This window comes from Triturus cristatus, chromosome 1_1, assembly GCF_964204655.1.
Source record: "Triturus cristatus chromosome 1_1, aTriCri1.1, whole genome shotgun sequence".
NCBI classification, from domain to species: Eukaryota; Metazoa; Chordata; class Amphibia; order Caudata; family Salamandridae; genus Triturus; species Triturus cristatus.
Genome location: NC_140579.1, coordinates 1,124,455,463 through 1,124,473,318, shown reverse-complemented (window position 1 = coordinate 1,124,473,318; position 17,856 = coordinate 1,124,455,463). Strand labels below are relative to the sequence as shown.

At 48.9% G+C, this 17,856-nt stretch overlaps 1 long non-coding RNA gene across 1 annotated transcript in view; it reads left to right on the top strand.

Annotated features, from left to right (window-relative positions):
* The window catches only part of LOC146871714 (uncharacterized), a 490,791-nt gene that overhangs the window by 446,488 nt on the left and 26,447 nt on the right, over positions 1-17,856 (top strand). The gene's annotated exons all lie outside the window — the stretch shown is intronic.

The window sequence follows — 17,856 nt, the reverse complement described above, 5'->3', positions numbered from 1 at the left end:
GTCCCCCTCTCCCTCCCTCTGTGTGTGAGCCTCCTCCCTCTGTCCGTCTCCCTGTGTCTCCCTCCCTCTCTGTCCCCCTCTCCCTCCCTCTGTGTGTGAGCCTCCTCCCTCTGTCCGTCTCCCTGTGTCTCCCTCCCTCTCTGTCCCTCTCTCCCTCCCTCTGTGTGTGAGCCTCCTCCCTCTGTCCGTCTCCCTGTGTCTCCCTCCCTCTCTGGCCCCCTCTCCCTCCCTCTGTGTGTCACCCTCTGTCACCTCAGCCCAGCTTCCTGGGCACACACTGTTAGCAGATCTTTGAATGGCCCTTGGATTGTTGATGTGAGTTTGTTTCTGATCTCCAGGCACCCATTGGGTGTAGTGTGTGTGTCTGCACTGCTGCTGTGGTGGTGTGTGCTGCCACTCTTTCACAGTGTTGGCTGTTCATTAGCTGCTGTCATGTGCAAGAACGTGCCGTCACCCCCATGTGTTGATGCGTCCGCCATTTGCTGGCGAGTCTTTCCTGTGTGGGGACACACTGTTTGTCTGGCTGTGACCTAGGCCATATGGGCAGGGGGCATTGTTGTCTGCTTCTGATTTGCACTATGTGATTTTTGGGGCCCACACTCCCGCCATCTGGATTACCGTGTCATGTGTTGGTGTTTTCTGTGGCCTGTGACTTGACATTGTCCAGCTGGGTGCATGGGGCATGGTGGCGCCAGTGGCATGTGCGTGTTCATGGAGTGTGGTTGAGTCATGCGATAGCTTGGGGTGGTTGCGTGCCTGTTTGTGAGTTTGGTTGTGGATGACGTTCCCCCCATGTGAGGTGAGTTGTTTGTGTACTCACCCGGATCTCGGAGTCCGTCTAATCCGTCCACTGCCACCACCGGCTGTATGGCCATCACCCTCTCCTCCCAGGGATGGTATTCTACGCGTCTGCGGGGCGGCCCTCCTCCAGTGACGTTGGCCTGGTTGTGTTCGTCCGTCATTTTGGCTCGGACCCTCCTCCGCAGATCGTACCACCTGGCTTGGCATTCATGCCTGGTCCTTCTGGTGTCCGCAACAGCATTCACAGCATCGACGATGGTCTGCCACATGGATGTTTTTTCTGAAATGCTGGTCTGTCTGACCAATGTTCCAAAGAGGTGTGGCTCAACTGTGAGGATTTCATCGACAAGGACCTCCAACTCTCGGCTAGTGAACTTTGGATTCTTGTTAGTGGGCATGGTGAGGGGTGTGGGTGTGGATGGTGGGGGGGTGTGGATGGTTGTGGGTGTGTGGGTGTGGTTGTGCAGGTGTGGGTGTGAATGTGATGTAGGGGTGTTTGTGAAGGTGTGTGTGTGAAGGTGTGCAAGTATAAGGTGTGGTAAAGGTTCTAGTATGGTGCTGTAGGTTGTCTGTGGGGTCTGGCAGCAGTGAGTCTGTTGCAAAGGCTCATGGTTTGTGTGTGTGGGCCCTTTTTATTGGTCCATTGGTGGGTGTGGCTGTGTTTGAACTTTGGGTGGGTGTGTTATAAGGAGTGGTTGTGTTTTGGGCCTCTGTTTTGGATTTTGGCAGTTGCAGGTCAGTGAATGTGTTGTTTTTGTGGTTGTTGGACATGTTTTGTAGCTTTGTGCCATTCGAATGGTGTATTCTTGTGTTGTTTTGCTTTGTCCTGGTTGTGTACGTGCGTTTTTAGCGTGTGTACGGTGTGTACATGGGCCATTTTGTTGTACAGTGCTGTCCTTGTGTCTGGCTTGGTACGACTCGTACATGCGCGATGTTGTGTGAAGGTGGTGATGTTGGGGCCTGGGGTACGCTCCATACGTACGTGGATGAGGGTACGGGTCGTACATACATGGGTGGGGGTACGACTCGAACGTACACGGGTGTACATACACGGGGGTACACCACGTACATGGGTGTACATACACGGGGGGTTCGACACGTACACGGGTGTACATACAGGGGGGGTACGCCACGTACACGGGTGTACATACACGGGTGGGGGTACGACTCGAACGTACACGGGTGTACATACACGGGGGGTACGCCACGTACATGGGTGTACATACACGGGGGTGCGACACGTACACGGGTGTACATACAGGGGGGGTACGCCACGTACACGGGTGTAGATACACGGGTGGGAGTACGACTCGAACGTACACGGGTGTACATACACGGGTGGGGGTATGACTCGAACGTACACGGGTGTACATGCACGGGGGGGTACGACTCGAACGTACACGGGTGTACATACACGGGTGGGGTACGACTCGAACGTACACAGGTGTACATACACGGGGGGTGCGACACGTACACAGGTGTACATAGAGGGGGGGTACGCCACGTACACGGGTGTACATACACGGGTGGGGGTACGACTCGAACGTACACGGGTGTACATGCACGGGGGGTACGACTCGAACGTACACGGGTGTACATACACGGGTGGGGGTACGACTCGAACGTACACGGGTGTACATACACGGGTGGGGGTACGACTCGAACGTACACGGGTGTACATGCACGGGGGGTACGACTCGAACGTAGACGGGTGTACATACACGGGTGGGGTATGACTCAAACGTACACGGGTGTACATACACGGGTGGGGGTACGACTCGAACGTACACGGGTGTACATACACGGGTGGGGGTATGACTCGAACGTACACGGGTGTACATACACGGGTGGGGGTACAACTCGAACGTACACGGGTGTACATACACGGGTGGGGGTACGACTCGAACGTACACGGGTGTACATGCACGGGGGGCACGACTCATACACGGGTGCACATACACGGGTGGGGGTACGACTCGCACGTACACGGGTGTACATACACAGGCGGGGGTACGACTCGAACGTACACGGGTGTACATACACGGGGGGGTACGACTCGAACGTACGGGGGCTGGGGGGGTGTTCGGCGCGTATGCGGGCACATGTCTCCATGGTTGTTATGGGTGTTCGGTGCGGACGGTGTTTTTTGCATACGGTTGTAACATCGGACGCATGGGATGGATCGTGATTCCGCGGTCGGACTTGACTTTTCACATTTGTACGGTAAATCGTCCGGGGACGTGTCGAACACAATTTCCGACCCGAGGACGTGTGGGGAATTGTTCCCAATGCGATTCGTATGGTCTTTTTCCCATGCGAATCGTAATTGGCAGTTTGTACGGCACTTGTACGATTCGTACGGTAAAAAGACCGGATACGAGTCGTACGGGCTATTTTTTTACCGGATCGTGATCGGCACCATAATATTTCAGTACACAAGGTGAGGCATCGAGAACTAGTCAAGATTCCAGAAGAGCACTTCAGAAAATGGACAATTAATCCATATGAAGCCCCACTAGTAATGAGTAAACTATACACAGGGCCACTGCAATTCTGCTCCAGTGGAGTTTTTAATATAATTATACATTTTCCACACATAAATAATAATCCATCATTTTATGTATAATTTGCAGATTTTAACCAAACTAAATGGTTTCTACCTCAAACAGATCAAAGTAATGCTTCCACATGTGTTGCTGTGCAGCAGCAGGCCTTTTATTGTGCATATACAGGTCTCCTTTCACCTACTGATTGCTGCATTTAGGTGGCAAACTGATATTAATGAGGTGAAACCGTAGTCCATGCACTGTTAACGTGTAAAAATGACAACATGGTGAGGTAATATTGCTTGGAAATGTGCCACATTACACCACATAATTTGTCTTTTCTTACAATATAATTTAGTCAATCCTGCTACATAATGTGGTCCTTCCCTGATGCATAATTCGAGTGAACCTGACTATAGAACTAATCTGCTAGTTTGTATAATCTCTTATCTTTTGAGTTTATACAGCAACCCATAATGTCATCATGTTAAATAAATATATTATCTATGAAATATACATAACAATAAGATGAACATTAAATAAGATTGGAAGCACTGTAAAATATAAGAAAGAAAGAAAAGATAGAACAAAGGAATAAATAAAAGTGTAAAAGAAAAGATAAGATATTGTTCTTTAGTAGATAAATAAGAACAGCAGTAATCTCAAATACTATACATAATATTTGTACATACTACATAACATGGAATTTAATCTTAAAAATGTTTAACACATTGTAGAATTATCAAGATAAAAAACATGCACATGAACATTCAAGGGGGTTTTCTAACTTCTTCAAAAGATGGATGATGTTTAATAGAGGATTGAGCACCTGAGTCTATTAAAAGTGTAACTGGTCACCATATAACGTCCCTTTGACTAGCCAAAGACAAGGGTTGTCCGTAGGCTCTGTCTAAATGATGGTTATAACAAATACTATACCACCATGCCTGAAAGGAAATAGAAAAAGCGTCCTTCCTATTTTTGGCAATTTGTTGAAAGGCGACAAGATACCTAAAAATAAATTTGAATATGAAAAAGGAACATTAGTGTTAAAAATATCATTAATTTGCTTCCAAGCTGGCTCTGCACGTCAGACACACAGCACTGCTCCCTGCTCACATCACATGGGCAGGGTATATCCATCCCTCATGCAGCGGGGGTGCTACACTCCACATATGCACCCACCCACATGACAGGGGACTTACACACACACCCATGTCCAGGGTACGAACACATCATGTGGACACTCTCAGCACAGGTACACAGAACTAACACACATCTGTGGGTACAGTCACCTGTCACACTGGGCTGACCACATAATCACATGAGGACTGCAGAGGCTACATTCCCAGGAGGACAAGACAGGCAGAATGTGGCATGCACCATGCAGTGATTGTCACAGTAAACACACTGCAAGTGAGGATGGCAGACATGCACCACAGCATGCACTGGCTGGGAGACATCAGGCATTCCCCCCCCGGGACCCCCCCTACAGTACATAGCATGTGTGCCACACCTGGACACAATGCCAGAAGTCACACTCACAAAAAAGGGACACAGTCTGTGCTGGTGGACTCTGCACTCACCTGATACCCTGGTCGCCCATACAGCATGGGGTACTGTGGGAGGATCACATCCAGCAAAGCCAGGTTCTCCTCCAGGGTGAAGGGCTGTGACCTCTCCACAGACCTTGACATGGTTCCAGGGAATCAGTAGCAGCAGCTGGGTCGTGGAATACAAACATGTGCAGGCAAGTGCTCCCTCATGGGACCTGGCTGCCTTATATCTGCCTTGCTGGCCTGTTTCATGCACAGGAGTACAGAGTGATTGGTCACTCACATTTGCATCCTATGTTTCCTCCAATCCCTTCAAACCTAGCACAGTCAGTGGGTTCTCATTGTGGTTTTTTTCTTCAGCATGATGTCAACTCCTGAAGCACATTGCAACAAAGTAGATTCATTCAAACTGACTACTGCTGTGCACCTGCTTCAAAATATTCAAACTTTAAACTTGGTCTCCATGACAACCAGCATGCATGTAGGCCTTTATACTTGTCCCTCATGTGTCCCCTATGTAATTTGGACCTTCACACACAGGTACGGTGCGTTCCGGGGCCCTAGGGCACCCCAAATGCATAGCAACGGCCCGTACAGGCGTGTGTACGCTCCGTATCACTATGGGTGTGCTCGCGTATGCGTACTCATAGTGATAGTGAGCGTACAGGCGTGTGTACGCTCCGTACCACTATGGGTGTTCTCGCGTATGCGTACTCATAGTGATAGTGAGCATACAGGCGTGTGTACGCTCCGTACCACTATGGGTGTTCTCGCGTATGCGTACTCATAGTGGTACGGAGCGTACACACGCCTGTACGCTCACTATCACTATGAGTACGCATACGCGAGAACACCCATAGTGGTATGGAGCGTACACACGCCTGTACGCTCACTATCACTATGAGTACGCATACGCGTGAACACCCATAGTGGTACGGAGCGTACACACGCCTGTACGCTCACTATCACTATGAGTACGCATACGCGAGAACACCCATAGTGAGACGGACCGTACACGCGTGCGTACGCTCACTATCACTATGGGTACACATACGGCAGCACTCCCATAGTGATAGGCAACGTACACAGGCCCTCTTAGCGAAAGTACGGTGCCTTTCACACATCACAGTGGTGACAGGCAGCACACAGGAAGGAATAGGGCTGACATACTTGTCCATGGATGGACATCAAGGTATTGTCTGGGCAGTACTACATGTGTGAGGCACAGGTGTGAAAGGCTGTGATGTGGCACATTACTCCTGAGTGGAGAAGGCACCAGATGTATGATGAGATGTGTACAGATGTTATGTGTGACGGTGCAATGTGTGCCAGGCATGCCCTTGACTCCTTTGACATGTGTGCATGTCGTACTGCACACTTGGGATGAGCGTCACTGGCATGGCACGGTCAACAACACACGCAAGTGTCCCCTGATGCCCGCTACAGGGGTTACCACACCAGACAGGTCACTACCCACGGTGCACCATGTGACTATGTCATGTATGTGTGGGGGGTTCACATTGGGTTGATGTTGGTGCTCCCTCAAAAGCATCAGCTGTTGCTGCAACCAACATGTGTCTGTGTGTAGATTGACATGGCACACTGTTCCGCACACCAGGCCACATGTGGTATCGGATGTGAGGTGCGTATGTATGCATGGGACACAGAATAGCGTAACAAGGACATGTCTGCATCCTCTCTATGAATGTGTGGTGAGTCATCACATGTACACCTTCATGGCAAGGTGTGTGGGCTGTCCTAGTGTAATGTCATGTGACCTGTGGCTCTAGTGTTCCACTACCAGTCTCTGCAATCGACATCCTACTTCTGCTGATGTGTGGATGTATGTCACTCCTGTCTTGCGTCTGGCTGTTCACTTACACTGGGACACAGCTAATCCCATGCCATGGCATGTGGAGGTTAACAATCTCCGTGTGTAGCTGGGTCTTGGTAGGAGTGTCACCTGGCAGCCATATGTGTCCAGGGCATGTGGCACATACCTGACTCCGTATGTCGCATATGTGTATTGACAGATTGACATGTGCTCAGTACATATAAATTGTTGTTGTAGTGCACTCACTCTTCCTTGTCACTTCCAAATTACTGCAGAGCGCCGCCTCTTACCCGACCAATTCCGGACTTGGCTGCCATGCGGGAGAATGACTGTATCCGGTGCTACCGCTTCCCCCAACCGTTGATTCTGGAGTTGACGGCGAGACTGGCACCACACCTGCAACCGCTGCACAGGTATCCTACGGCACTGACACCCAAGCTGAAGGTAATGGCAGCCCTACATTTTCTGGCCACGGGTACCTTTCAAAATACCATAGCTCATGTTGGTGGCATGTCCCAGAGCATGTTCTGCCGTGTGCTGCATGATTTCTTAGAGGCCATGTTGCTTCACCTGGATGAGTTCATCCACTTCCCAACCCCTGAAATGTTGACTGGGGTCAAGCGTGAATTCTATGCCCTGGGAGGGATGCCCCATGTCATTGGGTCCATCTATGGGACACATGTGGCTTTGGTACCACCACAGGCACAGGAGGTAGCGTACAGGAATCGCAAGCACTATCACTCCATCAATGCCCTTGTGGTGTGTCTGTCCATCATGGTGATTTCACATGTCTGTGCTCGTTTTCCAGGATCATCACACGATGCCTACATCATGAGGCGTAGCAGGGTGCCTGAAATGATGACGAAGCTGCGCAACGAACGAGCATGTGTTGTTGGTGGGTACAGTCTGTCTGTCCTGTATTTTGCGTAGACTTCCAGCACGACCGCTTCTCCTGTCCTACTTATGTCCATGTGCTTTCCATGTAGGGGACGCTGGCTATCCCAACATGCCATGGCTGATCACACCTCTCCGCAACCCCATCACGCCGGCCCAGCTCCGCTACAACACCGCCCATGGCCGGACAAGGCGAGTGATAGAGAGGACGTTTGGCCTCCTTAAGAGCCGATTCCGATGCCTCCACAAGACCGGCGGCGCCCTCCCATATGCCCCGGCGAAGGTCTGCAAAATCTTCATGGTCTGCTGCATGCTGCACAACATGGCAGTTGAGAAAGCTGTGCCACTCATCCTGGATCAAGATGATCAGGACCATCCACCCGTGGAGAACGAAGGGCTTGGCAATGGGGCTAGTGATGTGGAGGACGTGGTTCCGCAAGAGGACATCCGAACTTGGCTCATACGCGACTTCTTTGCTTAGTGGTGAGTACCAGTGTCTGTGTGTGCACGCATTGGTCCCCGTGTGGCATGTGTTGCGATGTGTGTGTCCATCTGCATGTATGGCACGTGAGTCAGAGGTGTGTGTGGATGTGTCACTCGAGTGATGGTGCCAGTGATGAGTGTATTTCCCCTGTCATACTTGTGACCTGGCATGTTGTCATCATTACATGTGTCGAGTACATGCACATGCAAGTGGCTGTGCTTTTTGTGGCTGACTTCTTGTGTGTCTCTCATCCCCAGGTACTTGCGCATGCCGTCTGCTGGTTGCATTGTTGTGGCACTGCTATTCCTCATGGACACGTCATCGTGTGCTGACTCAGCGTTACCCGCAAGGACAAGTTTGGAAGTCTCCTTCGGGTAAGGGATACATCAGGGGTGTATTGGGTGTGGCAGTTGTTTACGATGTATGCACACTGCCCCTGTCGCTGTTTGGTTCCTCTGCAGACATGTCGCATCACCATGGTACACATTATATGCAGCTGGGTACACCTGAATAGATGGTCAGACTTGTTGACAGTCATCAGTGATGGGATTGTGGAATGTGATGATGGCATCAATGTGTGTTACACTGCCCTCGGACACATACGGTTTGCATTGGCTTGACATGGTGTGGGACTTCCACATCAGCGGATCAATGGTGTATGGCAGTCTCTCCGTGAGCAGCAGGGGGTGTTAAGCTGTTAGCCGACACTTGTGTGCCAGTTCCATGGCTATCACGAATTTGTGCTGCAGAAGGGGGGTGCCAGTGTTGGACCCACATGTTACTCCACATGACACGTTCATGTGTACTCCGAGTTGCCTCTGCAATCCCAAATACATGACTAATAAAGGTGTCCCTATGCCTCCAAGGTGCCTATTCTCAGTCAATGCTGGTGTGTTGCCACAGTGCATCCGGCATGTCTGGCATGGTTTTCCGTGATAGTGGCTATGTGTCTATGTGTAGAGTAGCAAGATGCAAGCTGTTTGTGTGGGATTAGACTGTGTATTGTGCATGTAGTCCATGACTGTGTGGGTATTGTGACATGTGCCATCCCCATGTATCCAACGTTGGCCAGGCCACCATTCTCTGCATCCACCTGACTCAAGCTTGCAGGACATGGTTCTGCCACCTGTCCACACATACCTGGGTGCCCCCCAGGACACTCCACATGATCCCTGACCTCTGCGCATGGCTGTCGCTGTACTCAATATGTCTGTCGGCACGGTTGTGCGGCCACCCCCTCAGCTGGTTGGGCCCATCACGGGTGTGTATGGTGCTCCATGTCTGTCTTGCCTACTACAATGTGACCCATGTGTGTCCTGTGCCAGACTCAGGCCCCAGGGTGTGGATGGTTGAAGTCAAATGAGAACTCAGGCATAGTTAGACTTTACAAGACACATGTAGGCTAATAATGCAATCAGTAGGCATCTTCTCCTTATGGTGTGACTTTTTATTTTGGTTGGGGTGGGGGGGGGTTTGACATGAGGGGCTTTCCGGGTGTGTGGAATCCAAAGTTCACTAGGGGAGTTGGTGTCCTTGCCATTTGAAATCCTCAGAGTCCATGCCACAGTCTTTGGCAACATTGGTCAGACAGTGACCAGCAAGTCCATGTGGCAGGGAATGTCTTTTGATGCTGTGCTGCTGTTGCTCCAGTGGGCCAGGTGCCAGGCCAGGTGTCCTGGGAGATGGTGCTGTTGCGCCGACCCTCACGGTCTTTTCCGTGGACGACCCGCCCTCCTGTGGGGACCCTCAGAAGCAGGCTGTGACGATGTTTGGGATGCTCCGTCGGATGTCTCCTCCTCCTCCTCATCCCTCCCTGTGGGTGGTGATGTTCTACGCCTGGTGGCACATGGAGGGTTGCCCATGTTGTCGGCCATCCGACGGAGTGTACTGTGAATTCCCGTGAACACCGTCACGAGCTCAGCCTGTCTGTCCTCCATCCGCCGTTGGTGTTGCAGTAGACAGGCATGTTGCTCCGCATGTTGCTGGGTCTTGATCCCCTCGAGGATGGACACAACCTGGGCCATGCCCGTGGTGTCCTGCCGGTATGTGTCCAGGATGTTTCGGACATGGGAATATACCGGTTCCCCAGCCAACTGGTCAGGCTGGCGCCTCCGCTGTCCTCCACTCCCACCACCCCTGCCCACTTGCACCTGGCCTGCCCTTGTGGGCACATCGGGTCTCCGGGACCCCTGAGGGGTGGCATTTGCGTTGTCGCCTGCCTCCTCCTGGGTGCCCGGGACACCGTGTCACTCCTGGCCAGCCTGGCTGCATTGTGGTGGTGGGGCAGGGATCCTGGGTGTCTCCTGGAATGTGGCAGGAGTGGGGGTGGTGGTTGGCCCAGTTGTACCTGACGCAGGTGCTGCAGGTCGTTGGACACCAGAGGGGCCAGGTTGGTCGGGGTCGGGTTCGTCCACAGAGTGGTGAGAGTCGTCGCTGCCGGTGGCTCCGTCATCCCGCCGAGCCGGGTCCTGTGAGTCTTCCCCCCCAGTGTTGGGGGGTGATCCACGACGTTGACCTGTGTGTGAGAGAGACAATGTTAATTTTGTTCCATGCAACATCCATGTTTCATTGTTTTCAAAGTTGGCACATTTCCTCTGGGAATTTGGATATGTCTTGCATTCTACTCACAGTGCACTTGTGCATGGGTATGTCCCTTGGCCACAGCTTTTGCGACTTTACCTATGTGTGGCAAAGTCTTACTTGCTACGTCAATTGTGACTGCAGTCAGCAGTGGAGTGGGCAGGTGTGGCGAGCCATGCATTGGCGCCTTCCGTGTAGCACTGTACGTGTGCACATGGAGTGGATCCACACACTTATATAATGCAGGTAGCTGTCGTTGGTTGTGACATGGCCCTGTGTTTTGCCATGGAGAAGAGGAGGGGTTCTGGCACTGGCAACCCTTGTCTACATGCACGCAGTTCACCTGCTGACGAGCAGACATTCCCACACCCCACAAGGCTGATTTGCTCTCCCTATGTGTCCCTTTCTCGCTCCCTCTCTGTCCCCCTCTCCCTCCCTCTGTGTGTCAGCCTCCTCCCTCTGTCCGTCTCCCTGTGTCTCCCTCCCTCTCTGTCCCCCTCTCCCTCCCTCTGTGTGTGAGCCTCCTCCCTCTGTCCGTCTCCCTGTGTCTCCCTCCCTCTCTGTCCCCCTTTACCTCCCTCTGTGTGTGAGCCTCCTCCCTCTGTCCGTCTCCCTGTGCCTCCCTCCCTCTCTGTCCCCCTCTCCCTCCCTCTGTGTGTGAGCCTCCTCCCTCTGTCCGTCTCCCTGTGTCTCCCTCCCTCTCTGTCCCCCTCTCCCTCCCTCTGTGTGTGAGCCTCCTCCCTCTGTCCGTCTCCCTGTGTCTCCCTCCCTCTCTGTCCCCCTCTCCCTCCCTCTGTGTGTGAGCCTCCTCCCTCTGTCCGTCTCCCTGTGTCTCCCTCCCTCTCTGGCCCCCTCTCCCTCCCTCTGTGTGTCACCCTCTGTCACCTCAGCCCAGCTTCCTGGGCACACACTGTTAGCAGATCTTTGAATGGCCCTTGGATTGTTGATGTGAGTTTGTTTCTGATCTCCAGGCACCCATTGGGTGTAGTGTGTGTGTCTGCACTGCTGCTGTGGTGGTGTGTGCTGCCACTCTTTCACAGTGTTGGCTGTTCATTAGCTGCTGTCATGTGCAAGAACGTGCCGTCACCCCCATGTGTTGATGCGTCCGCCATTTGCTGGCGAGTCTTTCCTGTGTGGGGACACACTGTTTGTCTGGCTGTGACCTAGGCCATATGGGCAGGGGGCATTGTTGTCTGCTTCTGATTTGCACTATGTGATTTTTGGGGCCCACACTCCCGCCATCTGGATTACCGTGTCATGTGTTGGTGTTTTCTGTGGCCTGTGACTTGACATTGTCCAGCTGGGTGCATGGGGCATGGTGGCGCCAGTGGCATGTGCGTGTTCATGGAGTGTGGTTGAGTCATGCGATAGCTTGGGGTGGTTGCGTGCCTGTTTGTGAGTTTGGTTGTGGATGACGTTCCCCCCATGTGAGGTGAGTTGTTTGTGTACTCACCCGGATCTCGGAGTCCGTCTAATCCGTCCACTGCCACCACCGGCTGTATGGCCATCACCCTCTCCTCCCAGGGATGGTATTCTACGCGTCTGCGGGGCGGCCCTCCTCCAGTGACGTTGGCCTGGTTGTGTTCGTCCGTCATTTTGGCTCGGACCCTCCTCCGCAGATCGTACCACCTGGCTTGGCATTCATGCCTGGTCCTTCTGGTGTCCGCAACAGCATTCACAGCATCGACGATGGTCTGCCACATGGATGTTTTTTCTGAAATGCTGGTCTGTCTGACCAATGTTCCAAAGAGGTGTGGCTCAACTGTGAGGATTTCATCGACAAGGACCTCCAACTCTCGGCTAGTGAACTTTGGATTCTTGTTAGTGGGCATGGTGAGGGGTGTGGGTGTGGATGGTGGGGGGGGTGTGGATGGTTGTGGGTGTGTGGGTGTGGTTGTGCAGGTGTGGGTGTGAATGTGATGTAGGGGTGTTTGTGAAGGTGTGTGTGTGAAGGTGTGCAAGTATAAGGTGTGGTAAAGGTTCTAGTATGGTGCTGTAGGTTGTCTGTGGGGTCTGGCAGCAGTGAGTCTGTTGCAAAGGCTCATGGTTTGTGTGTGTGGGCCCTTTTTATTGGTCCATTGGTGGGTGTGGCTGTGTTTGAACTTTGGGTGGGTGTGTTATAAGGAGTGGTTGTGTTTTGGGCCTCTGTTTTGGATTTTGGCAGTTGCAGGTCAGTGAATGTGTTGTTTTTGTGGTTGTTGGACATGTTTTGTAGCTTTGTGCCATTCGAATGGTGTATTCTTGTGTTGTTTTGCTTTGTCCTGGTTGTGTGGGTGCGTTTTTAGCGTGTGTACGGTGTGTACATGGGCCATTTTGTTGTACAGTGCTGTCCTTGTGTCTGGCTTGGTATGACTCGTACATGCGCGATGTTGTGTGAAGGTGGTGATGTTGGGGCCTGGGGTACGCTCCATACGTACGTGGGTGAGGGTACGGGTCGTACATACATGGGTGGGGGTACGACTCGAACGTACACGGGTGTACATACACGGGGGTATGCCACGTACATGGGTGTACATACACGGGGGGTTCGACACGTACACGGGTGTACATACAGGGGGGGTACGCCACGTACACGGGTGTACATACACGGGTGGGGGTACGACTCGAACGTACACGGGTGTACATACACGGGGGGGTACGCCACATACATGGGTGTACATACACGGGGGTGCGACACGTACACGGGTGTACATACAGGGGGGGTACGCCACGTACACGGGTGTAGATACACGGGTGGGGGTACGACTCGAACGTACACGGGTGTACATACACGGGTGGGGGTATGACTCGAACGTACACGGGTGTACATGCATGGGGGGTACGACTCGAACGTACACGGGTGTACATACACGGGTGGGGTACGACTCGAACGTACACAGGTGTACATACACGGGGGGTGCGACACGTACATGGGTGTACATAGAGGGGGGGGTACGCCACGTACACGGGTGTACATACACGGGTGGGGGTACGACTCGAACGTACACGGGTGTACATGCACGGGGGTACGACTCGAACGTACACGGGTGTACATACACGGGTGGGGGTACGACTCGAACGTACACGGGTGTACATACACGGGTGGGGGTACGACTCGAATGTACACGGGTGTACATGCACGGGGGGTACGACTCGAACGTACACGGGTGTACATACACGGGTGGGGTATGACTCAAACGTACACGGGTGTACATACACGGGTGGGGGTACGACTCGAACGTACACGGGTGTACATACACGGGTGGGGGTACGACTCGAACGTACACGGGTGTACATACACGGGTGGGGGTACAACTCGAACGTACACGGGTGTACATACACGGGTGGGGGTACGACTCGAACGTACACGGGTGTACATGCACGGGGGGCACGACTCATACACGGGTGTACATACACGGGTGGGGGTACGACTCGCACGTACACGGGTGTACATACACAGGCGGGGGTACGACTCGAACATACACCGGTGTACATACACGGGGGGGTACGACTCGAACGTACGGGGGCTGGGGGGGTGTTCGGCGCGTATGCGGGCACATGTCTCCATGGTTGCTATGGGTGTTCGGTGCGGACGGTGTTTTTTGCATACGGTTGTAACATCGGACGCATGGGATGGATCGTGATTCCGCGGTCGGACTTGACTTTTCACATTTGTACGGTAAATCGTCCGGGGACGTGTCGGACACAATTTCCGACCCGAGGACGTGTGGGGAATTGTTCCCAATGCGATTCGTATGGTCTTTTTCCCATGCGAATCGTAATTGGCAGTTTGTACGGCACTTGTACGATTCGTACGGTAAAAAGACCGGATACGAGTCGTACGGGCTATTTTTTTACCGGATCGTGATCGGCACCATAATATTTCAGTACACAAGGTGAGGCATCGAGAACTAGTCAAGATTCCAGAAGAGCACTTCAGAAAATGGACAATTAATCCATATGAAGCCCCACTAGTAATGAGTAAACTATACACAGGGCCACTGCAATTCTGCTCCAGTGGAGTTTTTAATATAATTATACATTTTCCACACATAAATAATAATCCATAATTTTATGTATAATTTGCAGATTTTAACCAAACTAAATGGTTTCTACCTCAAACAGATCAAAGTAATGCTTCCACATGTGTTGCTGTGCAGCAGCAGGCCTTTTATTGTGCATATACAGGTCTCCTTTCACCTACTGATTGCTGCATTTAGGTGGCAAACTGATATTAATGAGGTGAAACCGTAGTCCATGCACTGTTAACGTGTAAAAATGACAACATGGTGAGGTAATATTGCTTGGAAATGTGCCACATTACACCACATAATTTGTCTTTTCTTACAATATAATTTAGTCAATCCTGCTACATAATGTGGTCCTTCCCTGATGCATAATTCCAGTGAACCTGACTATAGAACTAATCTGCTAGTTTGTATAATCTCTTATCTTTTGAGTTTATACAGCAACCCATAATGTCATCATGTTAAATAAATATATTATCTATGAAATATACATAACAATAAGATGAACATTAAATAAGATTGGAAGCACTGTAAAATATAAGAAAGAAAGAAAAGATAGAACAAAGGAATAAATAAAAGTGTAAAAGAAAAGATAAGATATTGTTCTTTAGTAGATAAATAAGAACAGCAGTAATCTCAAATACTATACATAATATTTGTACATACTACATAACATGGAATTTAATCTTAAAAATGTTTAACACATTGTAGAATTATCAAGATAAAAAACATGCACATGAACATTCAAGGGGGTTTTCTAACTTCTTCAAAAGATGGATGATGTTTAATAGAGGATTGAGCACCTGAGTCTATTAAAAGTGTAACTGGTCACCATATAACGTCCCTTTGACTAGCCAAAGACAAGGGTTGTCCGTAGGCTCTGTCTAAATGATGGTTATAACAAATACTATACCACCATGCCTGAAAGGAAATAGAAAAAGCGTCCTTCCTATTTTTGGCAATTTGTTGAAAGGCGACTGCTAATAGAAAATCAATAACATCAACAATATTATTTGAACATTTCCAATTATCTAATAAGATACCTAAAAATAAATTTGAATATGAAAAAGGAACATTAGTGTTAAAAATATCATTAATTTGCTTCCAAGCTCGGAGCTGGATCTGATGAGTGCGAGGGCGGGAGAATAACATATGATATAAATTAGCCGAGGGACCTCTACAAGACTAGCTATCTAAAAGAATAGTATGATTCATTTTGTTTAATGAAAACTGTGTGATGCAAAGTCTGATATAAATAAAAAATTGTGTTTGAATAAGGTTTGCTACTCTGGAGAATATACATATTTTGGTCCACATTTTATCCCATACTTAAAGTGACCAGGAAACATTAAAGACTTTTCTTCCCAATGTAATCCCATTTGTGTCCTATCTCTTGATATGTTGGGTGCAGTAACAGCTTTGGAAAGAATTGAGACAGTGAAAGACGATACTATGGGATATGTAATCAGAAACCCCTGATCTATTTGTAGAAGAGAGTGTTTGTAATGTTTGTGAGATAATTTGTGTAATAATGTATATTTATAAGCAGAAATGTTAGGTAAGTGAAAAGCAATTGTGCCTGTTGGAATGATATACAAGTATCACTATTCACAATTTGTTGAACCCATAAGAGACATTTATCCCTCCAAGACTTCCAGAAAACAGTCTTACCTTTAAGCTTGATGATTTTATTAAACCATAGGGAAGATTTTAAGAACATTTCTAATTGAGGATTAATATTGAAAATAGTATGTAGTTTTTTGTATAAATTCATGGGAATTGGAAGAGATAGGAAAGATGGTTTTTGAGTAAATGTTAAAAAATCATCAATTGAAAAAGGGAAGAAAAAAGACAGTTCAATTTTGGTGTATAAAGGAGGAGTATTCAGAACATCATTTGTATTAACATTTTTGGATTTATTGAAGAAAAAAGCAGTATGATAAGAGCGTAAATTTGAAAAATGAACCCCTCAAATTCTTTAAGCCTTTGTAGTTTAGATATAGACCTCCATGGTTGTTTATCATGCCATAAGAATTTGTAAAATATAGTACTTAATGTTTGAAAAAAACATGACCTGGACTTTGTATAGGAATATTGGTTAACCTAAAAAGAATAATAGGAACAAGCATCATTATAATGGAATCAAGTCTACCCCAACATGATAGAAACAGTGGTTTCCACCTAGATGTTAAAGATGAGAGTTTTGTAATTACTGAATTGAGGTGAACAGAAACCGTGTCTTTGATGTTGTTAGTTAACCATAGTCCCAAGTATTTAATTTTTTGAGGAGTTCATGCAAAATTAATGGAAGCAAATTCATGTTTAAAAATAAATGTATTAAGAAGGAGAATTTAACATGTATCCGAGTTAATTTTATATCCTAAAACTACAATGAAATGATTCACTTCATTAAGGAAGGCTTGCAAAGAAGAGGTCTGATTAGATATTAACATCAAACTGTCATCAGCATATGCTGCCAAATTGACCTACTTTTCTCTAAATTGAAAATCGTCAATATTTGAATTATGTAGGATTTTAAACAAAAAGGGTTTTAAAACTGGAATAAAAAGAAGAGTGGATAGAGGAGAGCCCTGTCTGTGTAGAGAGATATAAGAAGATTTCAAGCCATTTACAAATATAGAAGCTGTCAGTGATGAATATAAAAGGGAAATTAAATTAAGAAAATGCGGGCCAAAACCATACCACTGAACTGAATGAAAAGTAAAAGACTAACTCATTCGGTCAAAATAAAATTCAGTATCATGGGATATAGCCCCTCATGAATGTTTGTATTTATTATATTTACCTAATAAAAAAAAATCTGATATTGTCTGGTAGTTGTATACATTTAGCAAGTTCCATTTGTTCACGGCCTATCAACTTGGGTAGCAATGATTTAAGGCAAAAAGCAATCAGCTTTGCAAAAAGTTTATAATCCGAATTGACTAAAGATATAGGCCTATCATTCTCACATAACAGCAGATCTTTACCTTCCTTGGAATTAGGCAATTCAGATCATCTTGAAATGCTACTTCTGCAAGTTCTTTTAATAAAGAAAGATAATAATGTAAACATTGTGGGTAGATGTAATTGAGAGAAATAAAGGTAAAATTCTATTAGAAATCCATCAGGATCTGGAGCATTTTTTTCCTGA